General features: G+C 41.4%; 1 protein-coding gene across 8 annotated transcripts in view; it reads left to right on the top strand.

The window, feature by feature from the left end:
- The window catches only part of LOC101856329 (protein NDNF), a 100,842-nt gene that overhangs the window by 14,980 nt on the left and 79,946 nt on the right, over nucleotides 1-5,916 (top strand). For all 8 annotated transcript variants that reach the window (XM_035968689.1, XM_013080148.2, XM_035968687.1 and 5 more), the window contains one exon: nucleotides 1,456-2,221. The gene's annotated coding sequence lies outside the window, so the exon portion shown is untranslated. The remainder of the gene's footprint in view (nucleotides 1-1,455; nucleotides 2,222-5,916) is intronic.

The raw sequence follows: 5,916 nt of genomic DNA, 5'->3' as shown, positions 1-5,916 counted from the left end.
TGTGTGTGTGTGTGTGTGTGTGTGTGTGTGTTTGTTTGTCTGTGCGCCTTCTTCTAGACTTGTCTATTTATGAACGTATGTGTAATTGTACGTGTTGTTGTTCTTGCGATGAACATCTTTGTTTATGTGTCTGCTTGTGAGTTTTAATGGTTCCTCTTCGTTGACTTTCTTGCTTTATGCTTGTATCTGAATGAGACTCCTTCTGGATGCATTTTGTCCTATCTTACTTTATGTCTCTCTCTCCCCTCCCTTCACTCCCTCTCTCTCCCTCTCACTCTCTCTCTGTCTGTCTCTCTCTCTCTCTCTCTCTCTCTCTCTCTCTCTCTCTCTCTCTTTCACTGTCCCTGTGTAAGTGTAAGTGTGTGGGCGTGTGTGTGCGCGTTAGTGTGTGTGTATGTGTGTGTGTGTGTGTGTGAGTGTGTGCGCGTGCGTGCGTGTGTGTGCTCGTGTGTTGTCGTGAGGGACGTGTGTATGTATCACTAGAGGAAGATGTACCGTGAAAGAGATGAGCAAAAAACGTGTTGCGTTAGGAAACGGAGTAGGAAAGGGTGGGGGGAAGGGGGGAAGGGGACTCCGGGAAACTGTCGGTGTTCGGAATGTAATATCTCCCCGCTCAACTAACGGGTATCAGCTGGATGGGGCTGCGAGAACGCGGCAAGTGAAAATTCCCCTAAGCACTAGTCTGCCTACAAACAGTTTTTAATGTATGTAAGCAGCAGATAGTCCTAGAGTAGAATCTCGGGGCCCCGGCGACAAGGAGCGAGTGTGCCGACGTCATTTATAAATACATCGGAAAATACTCGCAGAGTTTATCCAAGACCCACGCTAGCCTGGAGCTGTGAGTGGAAAGACGACAGAAACGTAGAGATACAGAAAACGGAGATTAAGTTTGAGAGTAAATCTCGATGATCACAAGAGACTGAAATGGGAAGTTGCGGAAACGCAAAAAATATATAAACGAATGTATTTTGGGTTTTGGGGGATTTTTTTTGGGTTTTTTTGTTTTTTCTTTAATCAACCAAGGCAGAATTCACATTTGCCGATGTGTTCGAGTTGTTTAAGCTTATGCACAAAGGAAGTTGAAACATGTTCTTATTTTCCGGCTCGTGAATGCAGGTGATACGTTGGCCGAACGCCGATCGGCGAAAAGTCCAATGACTCTTTCTTTCCTTTTTACACGTCTTGAAGTTTGAAAAAAATTGATGTGGGGGTGGCAGACTGATTTCATGTAGCCTACATCTTAGTTAAGGGTGTACCTGCGACAGCATGCTTCGCATTTGATCCAAACTGGTTGCCCTAGATAATGGAAAACAATTTTTTTAACGATTAGAAATAAATTAACCTTGCGGAACTAATCACGATATTGTACTTGATACATTTAACCAAGCTGTTGCCTTGTAGAAGCCATTCATAACACTGTTTTCCTAACGTCTGTGTCTGTTCTACTTTATACAGGACCCAGAGGTTTACTATGTGAATGATCCACAAGGATTCTGGTACCTCCGAGATACTGGCCGAAACCTGTGGAGTTACCGAGACGTCGGAAGAGTATTCGACTGATGCCACAGTGAGGTTCCTCCATCAGGTGCAACTAGAGTATAACTCTTTCACTTGTGAGTCGTGCAAACAATGTATTAAACAGAGACAAAGCAAGACAATCGTCTTCCCTCAGGTCATTCATCCCTCTACAATGATGTGTGAAGAGGAGAATGATGTTATCCCTTGGGAGTTTGCTTGAGTGAAAGAGCTCTTTCAACATCATCCATAACCGAGTGTTTGTGTTCACTTACGTGATTGTAATTCCATCCTTTAAAGTTGGGTACAAAATTTACTCCCTTCAGGCGTCAGGCAAAGAGGATCACAGGATAATATCTATATAGCATGGGATAGTGAACTTTAGGAGAAAACAACTTTATAATCGGAAGCCATTCAGAGACAGAGAGTTTGCTGTCTGTGGGATGGCCGACAGGCCGTGCTGACAGCGCTCTCAGCGCGCGTCATGACTGCTGTATAATGGATCCAGGGAAATCGCTTGACTTTGGATAGGTCTTTACCATGGGTCAAGAATGACCTCAGGGCGTACGCAAGGCCTGGTGCTCCTCAAGGCAACAGCTCACATCTGTTAGCCTGGGTGCCGTACTCCCGACGACCACGATCCTCGCAAGCAGGTAGCACCTACTTCTGAGAACTTGTAGCTTTCTCACTGGATTCTGCAGCGCAGGTAACTTGCATACCTTTGTCTCTGTGTCTGTAATTTTCATTTTATAACCCGGGGGATTTTGACAAGCAAATCGCTAGAATATCTCGTTTGATGTTTGCATTGCTTTAAACCAGCTAGCGGCGAAGTCGATCGGCCTTACTATCTCTCTCGTCTGCGTGTTTGTGGTCGCTTGCCTTTTATGAATGTGTCTGCATAGTTGGAAGCGTATTTAGATGTGAATATTATGTCACAGGGGTATTATGACTATTCCAGATTGAAAAATATTTAAATCAAAACAAGTCTTCGTGTGTCACTGTCAAAAATATCTCTGGATCCCAGATCGTTTTCATGTCCATATTTTTTTCATCATAAACCAATGTTTTCCAAACCTTATCCCTCACGAACTCCCTGTGGATGTCAGAGATTCTCAGGAACCTCCATGAGTTAAGATTATATTTTATTTCAACAAAAAGTACTCTAATTTTACTTTCTCAGAATCGGCTCTCGAACGCCTTGGGATGGACTCACTTAACCACCCCCTCCCCTCTTTTCCCAAAACCGAGGGCTGGGAAGAAAGAGGGGTAGCTTCTATGTGACTTTGTTGAGAAAACCATAACATAAACTCATTTAGCGCAACATTTACAGTATCGCACAAGCTCAGAAGAAACACCTTTTCATTGATATTTAATTTGCTACTGCCTTCGGAAAGAGTCTTCTTCAGGAAATAACCAACCCGCAGTTCATGAAGAGAAAGCATTGTGATATCGTTATGTACATAAGCAGAGTCTGATTTGCTTTGCCGTTGCCGTTGCCGTCGATGTTATTGCGGTGGTTGTCATCTTTTTTTCTTCTTTCTTTTTCGTTGTCTCTGCAGTTGTTTTGTACCATTCTTGCCTATTTTTCCACGTTTTTATTTCTATCAATACGGCAGCTGACATGCTTTTGCTTTCAGATCAGCTACGTTTGGATACGCATGGGTGCGTTACAAATGTTACTGGTGTGACAGATCGTTCACAAAGCGCGTATGTTTCCACTGTGAACACCCCCCCCCCCTCTTAAATATAATCAGATATGTATGATGCATCCTCTGAGAAAACACACATGCAGACACACTTGAAATCACAAACGACAGCTGCCGTGCTTCCGCTCTAAGTGGTCTCCGCCTTTCCGTGCTCACACTATCTCTTGTTACATTATGTCGATCCATGCAGCTTTTTATTTGACTATAAACTAATCGAGCACTTCTGAAGCGTGGGTCTTTTTTTTAAGTCTACGTCTTCCGCGAGTAAAAGTATATACACTGCCTCGACTCAGGTTTGCTCCTTAGATACGGGCCCAGTCGGAAAATAGATACTGTAATTTCTAAATGCGAGTGAATTGAGCTGAGCTGGTTATCTGTAAACACAAGCCCTCTCCCCACCTCTATGGATAACAGGCCCCAGATGAGATACGAAATCGGCATGACAAGCTACAGGATTCTGAAATCAAACCCCCTACCCTTCAATCTTTTAGATGGGACGAACATTTTATAGTGAGAATTAACAGCTGTTGAGTGTAAATAACAAATTTGTACAAAATAAAACTGGCTCAAAAAACAAACCATTTCAGCGGAACGTGTTAAATATATAGGAATAAATTAGCGCCACTTGAGCGGGTCTTGAAAGTTTTTTTAATCAATTCTTCTGTCTTTATAACAGTTGATATTACACTATTGAGCCGATATATTTTCGGTTCACGAAGAATAGAAACAAATTCAAAGGTGGTCAGGACTTGCCAGTTTCAGGAATGTTCATTCATTCTTATTCTGCTTTTCCTTCACTTATGTGTGTTTAAAGAAAATGTCTGTGTCCATAAACGTTTGAAGCAGAATGTTGCTGCGCTGTTTGAAGAGGGTTCTATACTTACGGGACATTTTAAACTAAAGACAAACTGAAACAACGTGTGTCACAGGCAGTAAGACAGAGACAAAAGATTCTTGTTCAACTGTTGACACACTCGATTTTTTAAGCCGTTGCCATGGAAACTGCCGCCGTCTTGAAAATTGGATAGAATATTTTTTCTCCACCATTTCTCCACAATTTTAAATTTTTAAAATTCTGTAACTTACAAAATATCACAAATTAATAGGGGCTTGCAGCTGGCTATTTTGATTTATTTTTGGATACTATGCCTAGAAAGTAACCAAAATTGTTCTCAAAAGTCGGGGATATGGAATTTGATCCATAAAAACTCTTTTGTAAAACAAATTTTAAAGCAAAATGCTAAAAGCTAACCAGCCCACAGCAAATATAAACCATTTCTCCAACTACCTGTAAATTTCAAGTCCACGTGTTAGAAAAAAAATGTTTAATTGTGGAGGAAAAAAAACGGCAAAGCAAGTAAAAAGTGGTGGAAAAGTGTGTTTAGAGAAAAACGAGGTAAAACATTAAAAAATGTTGGTACAGTTCGAAGAACCCAATAAAATTGAAGTCTGTTAATGTTAATCACTCAGCGACTTGTGTCAATAATATAATCTAGACTGAATGAGAGATCGGAAAATACCAAAAGTAAAAAGGGCTCGAAGTGAGTGAAAATCAGTCCCCGAGGCCTTAGACCCGACCCGCGAGACCACTGAAAATGTTCTCATCTTTAATGTGAACATGCGTTGAATTGGCTGGTCAGTTTATGATTTCGTTGAACTGCCAGTTATTTGGAAGATTTGTGCTTTCACAGATCAGCTACCGGCTTAGTTAAGATCCAAGTCTATCAGGACGATATGGGGCCACCACAAAGACGAGAGAGACACAGATCCAGACCGCCACATGAGCTGTACTGTAGCAGTCTGAACACGTCCAAATAGCTTAAATCAGTGCCTGTATCATTATGTTTGGTGTCATTCATAACAAAACAAAAATTAACCCCACTTCCGAAAAAAAACACGTTCTTGTCAGATAAACCATTGATCTCACAAGAAGTGCAACATGTCCATTGTTTGCGGAGGGTGGTGAGTTCAGCACGTGTGTGTGGGTGTTGGCGCTCCAAGTGATATAGTTCCACCGAGTTTTTTTCCACCTCCCAGCCAGTGGGACCTATTTTTGTCTGATCGGGATGTCTGCTGCATTGGTCCGTTTTTACTAACATTTGCGTCACGTCCCATGGGGTGTTGAGCTGTGTGCTCATGATTAATGTCCCAACGTATATAAGTCTTTGTATTTTGACAACGTCACGGCAACAGGAGGTTAATTATTCACATTGCGAAAGGGAGCAATCAGTATGAGATGCTTAGCTACTGTGAGCTGTGTTTAGTTAGACGACTTGAAGGATTTTGTCATCAGACGTTGAGCTTTTCCTGGCCTATTTGCTTGTCAGATTTTCTCCTTTGATACATCCATAAACACCTTGTTTGACGCACAGCTCATGCTCGTGGAATTGCTTTAGACGGCATTATTGAAGTCGAGGTTTGATTGCGATTATATACTTCTAACAATTTTAATTTTGAATTTAAAGCTTGTTTGAGTCCTACTTTGTGAAAAGCATTTAGAACTTTTTTTTTTTTTAGTAGAGAGTTTTACGGCGCTCGCAACTGCATAAGATCATATGAGCGCCAATTTAAAACTTTACATCTTGTCACGGTAAGTGAACATTAATAGAGTAATATTTCTTTCTACTGCCTTTTTACGCACCTTACATTTTTTGTACATATTATTCCTATTATTATGTGTGCCTGTTTGTGTTTG

This window comes from Aplysia californica, unplaced genomic scaffold (assembly GCF_000002075.1).
Source record: "Aplysia californica isolate F4 #8 unplaced genomic scaffold, AplCal3.0 scaffold00076, whole genome shotgun sequence".
Lineage (NCBI taxonomy): Eukaryota > Metazoa > Mollusca > Gastropoda > Aplysiida > Aplysiidae > Aplysia > Aplysia californica.
This window is presented reverse-complemented; position numbering and strand designations above follow the sequence as displayed.